This window comes from Bos mutus, chromosome 24 (genome assembly GCF_027580195.1).
Source record: "Bos mutus isolate GX-2022 chromosome 24, NWIPB_WYAK_1.1, whole genome shotgun sequence".
NCBI lineage: Eukaryota > Metazoa > Chordata > Mammalia > Artiodactyla > Bovidae > Bos > Bos mutus.
The window spans coordinates 53,356,159-53,367,392 of NC_091640.1; the positions used below are offsets into that span (position 1 = coordinate 53,356,159).

Consider the following 11,234-nt stretch of genomic DNA (forward strand, 5'->3'; position numbering starts at 1 on the left):
CAGACATGACTAAACTGACTTAACACAGCACAGATGGTACAAAAATTAATCATGAGTAAAACTCTGGTGCCTAAGCACGAATTGAGATAGTGGCACTAAACTTCTCTAGCTTTTGTTTGTTTGGTAACAGCTTTATTGAGATGTAACTCACATAAAATACAATTCTCATTTGCCAATGGTAGTGTTAATCTGGATGGTCCTTACGGTTTCTTAATATCTTTTCTCTGAAAACACTAGAAAACAGCCTCAGCTAACAGCAATAATATTGAGTGTGATCCTCTGTGGTTAGAAAGTAGGGAATCAGGAATCGATGACTTCTAATTTTAAAACAACACGTATAACCAATCAGTTTAATTGCAACAGACTTGTTAAATTTATTGCTATTGGTAATCTCAGTAAGAAAGCAGGTGATGCCATAATTCAAGGAGGATAGTAATTTAGATTTTCCCCTTAACTCTGCACTGCTCATTGCCTGTTGCAGATACAGACCTTGTCAAACTGGCTCCACTAAAGCCAGTGGGCTTAGAACAGTCAGTCTGATGTGCAGACAGTAGGCCCATCAGTTAAATGTCAGCTGATATAGTTGCCTTAAAATTAGTCCTCTCATCAGCCCAAGATGACCAGCATACAGAATCTGCATAAAGTCTGTATAGAACAGGGTGTGACTATTGAGAAGCAAATGCCCTCCACCTTGGAATTTCAGGACTTGTTTTATAAAAGGTTTACTTTTTGACATACAGAAAAAGAAATGATTCCCTAAGGAATTCAGATGACAAATGAGCCTCTTTCCACCCTGAGCAACATTCTATTTTTGCACAGCGCTATTATGATATATGTTCTGCCATTGGCAAAAAAATTTAACTAATTTTAAACAAGACTAGCCCCTCCTCCTCCTCAGAAAATGATCACTTAGTCATCTGTGCTAAGAAAATGTCTTTCCTGAAAGCAAAATTTTTTTTTAATTAATAAGATACAAAATTTGTGACCTACAACCCATTTGGTGCCTGTCATAGTGACAAATAAGGGATGGGTTACCAACATAGACCTTTCACTGTCTACCTGAGCCTTCGGGCACTCCAGGTCTGAGAAGTTTTGGGTTATGTTCAATTCAGCGCCTTGCATTGATCACTGGCTCCTGACAGTTTTGATCTCATCACTTGAAAGCAAGGTTTTTTTTGTTCTGTTTTGTTCTTCACTCAGAGAATTCCAATCATAGTTACAACAGCAAAGCAACTCACATATTTGTGTCACTTCCTACATTTTCATTTCTTACCATCAAAACAAAATGAATATTCTGTGTTTAAAAATGGTACATTTTACAGATGATCGTCTTCATAAAAGGCTGGCATGTATTCATTAGAATATTGGCTTATCTGCTGTATTTTTTTAAAACTATTTATTTATTGTGGCTCTGCTGGGTCTTCATTTGTGCATGAGATTTTCTTTAGTTGTGGCAGGTGGTGGCTGCTCCTGCTGTGGAGCTCAGTCTCTAGGGCACCTGGGCATCAGCAGCTGCAGCTCAGGGGCTCAGTAGTTGTGGCTCCTCAGCTCCAGAGCACAGGCTCAGCAGTTGTGGTGCATGGGCTTAGTTGCACCAAGGCATATGGGATCATCCCAGACCAGGGATCAAACCTGTGTCTCCTGCATTGGCAAGTGGATTCTTTACTATTGAGCCACCAGGGAAGCCCTATCCTCAATATTTTTAAAGCATATTCTAGAAAAATATTCTTGAGCCAATACCTGGTATATGAATGAATCCAATACTTGATACATGAATGAACCAGGTACAGGAACGATTAATCCAATAACCTTATACATGAATTAATTCAAGCCTTGAAATTGAAGTTGTCAGGACTGTACTACTACCTCAGAACTTAAGAAAGAGGATGTAAGTTATTGATGTTTCTTACCCTTTTGATCTTCTTTCAATGAATCTGAGATCCTAAGTCATACTGCTGATTGTTCAGCGAACTTTCAGACCATTTTGTTTCAATAACAAGAAAACAACGGAGCATGATAAAGAGTGAGTGAGCCCTCCTGTCTTATGGACAGTGATTTTTGATACTGCCAGACAAAGACAGAATCCTCAGTGCTGAAGCTACCAATAGTAATTCATGTGTGAAAATCATCACCATCCCTCTTATCAGTCATCACTGACCAATGATCGATCACCACCACCATCATTCCCACTGACTCACTGCCTACGAAGCCAAATGTAAGCACTATGCTAAGTGCTTAGGTATATATACGATGGTTTGTCTGCAAAGGCGGTTGCAACTGTTCCCACATCCGTTAGCAGGTACCTTTGCAGTATGACCTTGCCACATTCCCCATTAAGAAGCCGTGCTTACTTCCCTCTCTTCTTGAATCTAGTCTGCTCATGCACTGTTTCGCCCAGTAGCATGTGGAAGCAGTGACTTTCTGTGATTCCTGAACCTCAGTCACATGAGGTCTTGCAGCTTTTGCAAGTCACCCTGGTCGGTTTGCAACCCTGAAAGCACCATGTAGGAGGCCAGGGCTAGTTTCTAAGCAGTTAAGAGACCAGGTAGAGGGTCTGAGACAGAGTGCGATCGATTGATCCAGGCAACACCCACCAGCAATAAAAATGAGGTCGTCTTGGACCATCCAGCCCCAGATGACAGCAGATGGCAACCACTTGAGACACCAGCGCAAGGCTGTTACGGAGCCCAAGCTCGCTCTGCTCACCACACGATAAGCCAACAAATCCGAGAGACGAGGTATTGAGGCAAGAAGAGACTGTAATCAGGGAGCCGGCAGACTGAGAAGATGGCAGGATAGCACCTCAAAACAACCATCTTCTTGGGGTCTGGGTGCCAGGTTCTTTTCTAGATAAGAGATGGGGGGAGGTGAGGAATCAAAGTAAATAGGTCATTAATCTTGCAAACAAATCCTAGAATGGCAAGTCTCAGGCAGGGGATGTGTTAATTTCTTCCTTCCTGCCACCCACAGGTGGACAGGATTCAAATAGAGGCACTTTAGTTTAAGTCAGGCAGAGGGGCAGGATTCTCTGAGGCAACCATTCTGTATGATTATAATAACAAAAGCAACAGAAAGCAAATCAAGGAAACAGTTCTAACAGGAGTCAGAATTGGCTTCCTCCTTGCAACAAGACCACCAGAGAAAATCATTACCTGATCCCAATTCAAACCACTAAGTCACAAAATCATAAGCAGAGAAATGGTTTTGTTTTAAGCCACTAAGACTGGGGTGATTTGCACATAGGAATACACAACTGAAACACGTCCACTTTCTGACTTAATCTTCCATGGGATGTTGTGTGCTTTCCAGTTCTATGGTACTGCCTTCAGTATGCACCTTGTGAATACTTATTATAAACCTTAGTGCCCACAGAGACATCGCTGTCTACCACCTATGTGTTCAAAGTCCAACTCTGCTTTCCTGGGTCTTTCCAGGACTCCGGTCAGTTGTTGAAGAGTGGTTGTCCACGTGGGGAGATTTAGAAAGTAAGCTGAGCAGCCTTGAGGCCAAGCAGCGTGTGCTTCCTGCTGTGAGCTTCCTGCTGTGTGATCCCTGGTCCTGCAGCATCACTGGTCAGCAGTGAGGAGGATCTCATGGGCGATTAGCATAGCTGGTGTAAACGAGCTCAATCAAGTGAAGACTGGTTCACCCAAGGAGAGGCCAGTCATCTTCAGAGTCAGACTGAGCTCTCCTACAGGGACTAATAACTAGACAGGTATTGCTCAAACATTTTCTGGGATAAACTTTAAATCCCAAGGAATCTGACACTTCAGTTCTGAGTTTCTATGCTGTCAAGACTTTCCCTAAGGCAATGGGTAAGTAATATCTGTCTCTTTGGACAAGGAGAAGAAATGCCATTAAGAAGCAAAGAGAAGAAGATACAGCTTGCAAAATCTTGTCCTGCTACACTGGCAACGATTTAGTGCAATGTGGAGGAATTTAGACTCAAGAAGAAATCTGAGACATCAGAGACCATCCCTACTGGTCAAAGGAGTTGGGCAAAGCTACAAGGAGAAGGCAGGACATCAACCCATCAATCATGAACAGCTTAAACTACCAAAAAGAGAATCAGCATTGTCAGGATTTTCATGAAGACCGTAATATGAGGGGCTTCCCTGGTGGTCCAGTGGCTAAGACTCCATGCTTCTGATGCACGGGGCCCAGGTTCAATCCCTGGTCAGGGAATTAGATCCCACATGGAGCAACAAAGAGTTCACATGCTGCAACTAAAGACCCGGCACGCCGTACCAAAAACCCAGTGCGGCCAAATAAATAAATAATTTTTAAAAGATATTATCCATGTCTGTCTATATGTGGACATATCTTCAGCTCATTCTGAAATGTATACTGGGTTATACTTAGTCCTAAACAAAGCAGTATTTATAATCCTAAGACTTCACAGTTTTATTTCACTCCATGTTTGAGAAGGTAGTTTTACATATATTATCTCTATTGATTAACTGTATGTTATGATGATAAGAGGTAGTTTTGGTACCAAAAATGTGTGTGGGTCCAGCTCTTTGTGGCTCAAAAGCCTTATCATTCCTGTATGCCACCACCAGCTGGATTTACTGGCTCTCTGGTGGCTCAGTGGTTAACAATCTGCCTGCAGTGCAGGAGACCTGGGTTTGATCCCTGGGTCAGGAAGATCCCCTCGAGGAGGATACGGCAACCCAGTCCAGAATTCTTGCCTGAAGAATTCCATGGACAGAGGAGCCTAACAGGCCCATGGGGTCGCAAAGTGTCAGACATGACTGAGCGACAAATACTTTCACTTTGTCTGTTCTGAGTAAGAAGGTTGTTTTGCTTCGTTTGGCCTCGTTTTCTGCCTCATGCTCATACACTCTTAGTACTAAAGCCTGAACTAGACAGGGAAAGCCATGCCTATTCTCCTTCCAAAAGTCTCTTAGATCTCTCATTTTCAGTCTTCTCACATTTGGAACATAATACTTTTTCCTTCACGGGTGTCAATGAACTGTAACACGTGGATGTGCCATTTTTAAATATTTCAGACCTTTTCTCCCCCTGCTCATCGCCGCTGACCAACCCACACAAGACATTGATGTACAACCCTGTCTTCCCTCTTCAGCCCTCCTGATGCTTGGTTTCTTATTATCTGGCTCATCTTCAGAGCACACAGCTTTATTCCTTGTCCTTCCCCTTACAGACTTTACAACTGAATTCACCCTTTACTCCAATTCTAAGATGTCTCTTTATCCCACCAAACTCATTAAATTGGCAACCTCCATTGAAAGCTATGTAATTTTATTTTTCTTTTAATTAACTGAGGTTACATTCCACCTGGGATAGAGCAAACTTAAAGGTGTAGCACTGTCACTTTAACAGGAAAAATATGGATAATCAACAAAATCTTGACTTTTATTGAAGCCAGCAAATGCTAAAGTCACCCCTGAAATCTAAGGAAAAACAGGCATCTTCATAGAAAAACGGGACACAAGCAGACTCAGTGCATACAAAGAAACCAAGACTTCCTTACAAATGGGTTAGGAGACTCTAACACATGGCTATGACTGAATGTGAGCTAGTATGAGCTCATAGAAACTCTGGCGGCTGCAACCCCACTGGCAAGACCTTCACTAATGATCATAAGGAAGATAAGGTCACAGTGAAAGACAAGAGAAAGCCTCCACTGCAGTGCAGGCCTAGATTTGGGAATGGCTTTCTCTCTAAAACAACAGACAAAGTCCCATCTAGATCTTTTTCCATCATGAAACAAAAACTAAGTAGCTGGAGGAAGGGCAGGTAAGCCTGCAGTTGTCCCATTCGAGGACCCATGGGGATTACGGGAAGGGAAAAATGGAAAAATTCCCTTCTCTGGAGGAAAGGAGAGGTATTCTAGTTCTGGGGAAAGGACGGGGTCACTGAAAAAGCCCCACTCTAGGCAGGAGGGACACAGGGCCTGTCTAATGCTAGTGAGGAACATCTCCCCCATCAGTCGCATACAATGGTATGAATGGCTGTAGTGCTGAAAGAAAAAACTATTAAATTAGGATTCTATACCAAGTAACATATAAAGTGTTTGCTTTCTCAGGCAAACAGAAATTGACAGAACTGGTTTCCAGCAAACTTGCACGACAAACAAACAAACACACAAAAAAACTGTTAAAAGAAGTTCTTCAAACAGAATAAATATGATACCTGACAGACTTGGATGTACACAAAGAAATGAAAAGGTCTTGAAAAACATAAATGAGGGTAAATTTAAATCCTTTTTCACCAATTTTAATGACACAAAAGACAATTAGCTAAAGTAAAAATTATAGCAATGTCTTCTGAGTTTATAACATGAGTGGAATTAAATATAGGGAAACAATAGCACAAAAATGGGCAGGGAAAACTGAGAGAATACTGTTATAATGCCCTTACCCGACACATAAGGCAGTTAATATTATTAGACTAGAGGCCATAGTAAATTGAAGATATAAACTGAAGGCAACCACAAACAAAATTTAACACAGTTATAAATAATTACTGAAAATGGAGATAAAATAGAATATTCAATCTAATTACAGGGATCAAGACCATCCCCATGGAAAAGAAATGCAAAAAAGCAAAATGGCTGTCTGGGGAGGGCGTACAAATAGCTGTGAAAAGAAGAGAAGCGAAAAGCAAAGGAGAAAAGGAAAGATATAAACATCTGAATGCAGAGTTCCAAAGAATTGCAAGAAGGGATAAGAAAGCCTTCTTCAGCGATCAATGCAAAGAAATAGAGGAAAACAACAGAATGGGAAAGACTAGAGATCTCTTCAAGAAAATCAGAGATACCAAAGAAACATTTCATGCAAAGATGGGCTCGATAAAGGACAGAAATGGTATGGACCTAACAGAAGAAGAAGATATTAAGAAGAGATGGCAAGAATACACAGAAGACCTGTACAAAAAAGATCTTCACGACCCAGATAATCACGATGGTGTGATCACTGACCTAGTGCCAGACACCCTGGAATGTGAAGTCAAGTGGGCCTTAGAAAACATCACTACGAACAAAGCTAGTGGAGGTGATGGAATTCCAGTGGAGCTATTCCAAATCCTGAAAGATGATGCTGTGAAAGTGCTGCACTCAATATGCCAGCAAATTTGGAAAACTCAGCAGTGGCCACAGGACTGGAAAAGGTCAGTTTTCATTCCAATCGCAAAGAAAGGCAATACCAAAGAATGCTCAAACTACCACACAATTGCACTCATCTCACACGCTAGTCAAGTAATGCTCAAAATTCTCCAAGCCAGGCTTCAGCAATACGTGAACCGTGAACTTCCTGATGTTCAAGCTGGTTTTAGAAAGGGCAGAGGAACCAGAGATCAAATTGCCAGCATTCGCTGGATCATGGAAACAGCAAGAGAGTTCCAGAAAAACATCTATTTCTGCTTTATTGACTATGCCAAAGACTTTGACTGTGTGGATCACAATCAACTGTGGAAAATTCTTCAAGAGATGGGAATACCAGACCACCTGATCTACCTCTTGAGAAATTTGTATGCAGGTCAGGAAGCAACAGTTAGAACTGGACATGGAACAACAGACTGGTTCCAAATAGGAAAAGGAGTACGTCAAGCCTGTATATTGTCACCTGGCTTATTTAACTTATATGCAGAGTACATCATGAGAAACGCTGGACTGGAAGAAACACAAGCTGGAATCAAGATTGCCGGGAGAAATATCAATAACTTCAGATATGCACCACCTCAGATGATACCACCCTTATGGCAGAAAGTGAAGAGGAACTCAAAAGCCTCTTGATGAAAGTGAAAGTGGAGAGTGAAAAAGTTGGCTTAAAGCTCAACATTCAGAAAACAAAGATCATGGCATCTGGTCCCATCACTTCATGGGAAATAGATGGGGAAACAGTGGAAACAGTGTCAGACTTTATTTTTCTGGGCTCCAAAATCACTGCAGATGGTGACTGCAGCCATGAAATTAAAAGATGCTTACTCCTTGGAAGGAAAGTTATGACCAACCTAGATAGCATATTCAAAAGCAGAGACATTACTTTGCCAACAAAGGTTCGTCTAGTCAAGGCTATGGTTTTTCCTGTGGTCATGTATGGATGTGAGAGTTGGACTGTGAAGAAGGCTGAGCGCCAAAGAATTGATGCTTTTGAACTGTGGTGTTGGAGAAGACTCTTGAGAGTCCCTTGGACTGCAAGGAGATCCAACCAGTCCATTCTGAAGGAGATCAGCCCTGGGATTTCTTTGGAAGGAATGATGCTAAAGCTGAAACTCCAGTACTTTGGCCACCTCATGCGAAGAGTTGACTCATTAGAAAAGACTCTGATGCTGGGAGGCATTGGGGGCAAGAGGAGAAGGGGACGAAATAGGATGAGATGGCTGGATGGCATCACTGACTCAATGGACATGAGTTTGAGTAAACTCCAGGAGTTGGTGATGAACAGGAAGGCCTGGCATGCTGTGGTTCATGGGGTCTCAAAGAGTTGGACACGACTGAGTGACTGAACTGAACTGAACAACTAATTAACATCTTTCCACCCCATTAGATTGAGAGTTCTTGAAGGGCAGTGCAAGGTCATCTGATTCGCTCAATTTCATCATCAGGTCCCGGCCCAGTGCCCAGCAGAGTAAGACATTGGTACATACTATCTAAATGAAAGAGTTTAGGTGGTCAAGAAGAGAGGCTCTGTGACTGTAAGAAACAGGAAGAACAGGAAGAACTTTACAGAGAAGATGGAATGAGGGACTTCCTGGGGCACAGGTTAAATTCCTGGTCAGGGAACTAAGATCCTACATGCTGCCTGCCACAGCCAATTTTTTTTTTTTTAATTTTTAAAAATAAAGAAGAAGAAGATGGAATGAGAGCCAGCCTTTGGATGATTGAGTGCTTTTAAAGAATTGGAGAGGAAAGAGAAGTGCATTTGGGGAAAGCAAAATTACATTTGGAAAGCTAATGAGGTGAAAATAGAAAACTTACATTTGAAGGACCATGAGTAGATTAACACAGCTAATGCAGAGAATTCATGTAGGAAGACAATAAGAGGGAAAGGCTGTAAAGGACACCAGAACTGGAATATAAAACTTTAGATACCAGGCAAGACAAGCAATCCTCTTGGTCTCCTTTCAGCCTTGGCATTCAGAAAGGGCTTATATTTGCTTCCACTTCATTCCCTTGGGAATAAGACTCCAATTATTTTGACACATAAAAGCCACCCAGAGCCACTAGTACTAAGACATGAAGAGTCTTATAATACAGGTTTGGGCATCCAGGCTGAAAGGCTCTGCTAAGATCTCGTCTGTGAGATCCCCACAGACCCACTACAGTGTTCAGCAATACAACAATCATTTCTGCCTCCTTCCTAAAGATACAAGGCTTAGGCAGCTCTGCAGAGTTCAAGTAAATCTCTCTCCCGTGACACTGAAAATGAATGACAGATTGCCAAGATTCTTAATGGTCCCATTATACAATGTTGCTAATAGTCAACTCTGTCTCAAAATTGTACAAGGAAGGGGCTGTCTGTAAGCTTTTAGCATCTGGATATCAGTTTAGACATGCAAATTTGAATAACTTGAACAAATTCTCCCCGAGACAATTAGGACACTTAGAACATAATCCATGTCAAGGCTATCAATTAAGAATGGGGATTGTCATCACTACCCCGCATTTGGTGAGGTTTCGCTTGAAAACAAAGGAGCATGGAGCATGGGAAATTCTCAACACCAGGAATGTCATTCTCAAAGCACACTGGCCTTTATTCTATGACGGGCTAGTACTGTTTTTCTTCAAAGATAATGCTCCACTGAAATCACTTGTACCATTTTACTCCCCTCTAAAGAGTCATTGTTTCTTCCCATCCTACTTTTCATGCCCTTTTACTATCACCTTCTAGACTTTCAAGAGTATTTCATAAATTCTATCACCAAGTCATGTGCGTTGACTTTCTGACCAATGAATTTCATTGTTAAATCTGCAGAAGTAGTACAGAACTTCCCATATTTGCCATTCACCATCACAGCCAAACCCTCAGGACTGACTTTTTTGCCTTGGATTAGAAAGAGAACTGTCCAACACTTGCCTGGAAAATCCCATGGACGGAGGAGCCTGGTAGGCTGCAGTCTGTGGGGTGTCGAAGAGTTGGACATGACTGAGTGACTTCCCTTTCACTTTTCACTTCCATGCACTGGAGAAGGAAATGGCAACCCACTCCAGTGTTCTTGCCTGGAGAATCCCAGGGATGGGGGATCCTGGTGGGCTGCCATCTATGGGGTGGCACAGAGTCAGACACAACTGAAGCAACTTAGCAGCAGCAGCAGAAAGAGAATTGAGACTACCTGTAGCCCAGAACTCAAGGCTCCTGGCTCAGTGCTCCTTTTCCTATAAGATCTTACCTTTCATGCCGTGACTCAATGGGTTACTCTCTGTCCCCAAGATTCACATTTTTAAGAGAACCTAAGTAACAGGGACATGCATAAACCTCAAGAAATGAAATCACTAAAGGCTGTAAAAGGAGACATTCTGGACACCTTTCAATCATTCTCTGTAAGAGGTCATCTCCTCCTCAGTCCCTCCCAGGTCCTGTCTACTTAGAAAGAATGTCTAAGGAAATGAACTGTGTAAGTTTTTCTACTTTACAAGTTTACAAGAGGCTAATATTTGAAAAGAAATGTTTATCCATTCAACAAATCAGTCTGATCATCTACTAGTACAGCCATTCTCACTGCTCAAGCCCACGTCTCTTAACAGGCATCTCCTGCTTGGCAGGTGGATTCTTTGCCATTGAGCCACCTGGGAAGCCGATTCTCACTGTTAGGGATACACAAATCAAGACAACTTTTTGGATTAAAAACGTTAGTCCAGAAGACAAACATTTGAATGATTATGGTACTGAATAACAAATGTTAGAACGGAAGGAGGCCTTGGGTGCCAACATGAAGTAAAAGAGTCCATCAACTAGGAAGGTTAGGGATGTTTTCAAGGATGACGTGCACCAAAATAGAGTCTTTAAGGATGAGTTAGGAATTAGCCACATGGAAAGAGGTGAAAAAGGAATTGCAATTTGGAACACAAGCAAAGTCATGGGAGCATATGTCATCATAATGTGTCTGGGGAACCACAAATAGCTTGATATGATTACAGCTTAGATTGTGAAAGAGGAAGAGATATTGATGAGGCTAAGTAAGTAGGCAAAGAGTTGCTCTGAATGCTAATCTAAGGACTTAAATTTTATCTAGCTGTGAGCTAATTTCTGTTTGCCATGTTCTAATTT

At 41.9% G+C, this 11,234-nt stretch overlaps 1 non-coding gene across 1 annotated transcript; it reads left to right on the top strand.

Annotated features, from left to right (window-relative positions):
• Nucleotides 1-4,112: 4,112 nt before the first annotated feature.
• On the top strand, nucleotides 4,113-4,185 carry TRNAQ-CUG (transfer RNA glutamine (anticodon CUG)). Its single transcript has one exon. It is a non-coding gene; the product is annotated as a tRNA-Gln (tRNA).
• The last annotated feature ends 7,049 nt before the right edge of the window (nucleotides 4,186-11,234 follow it).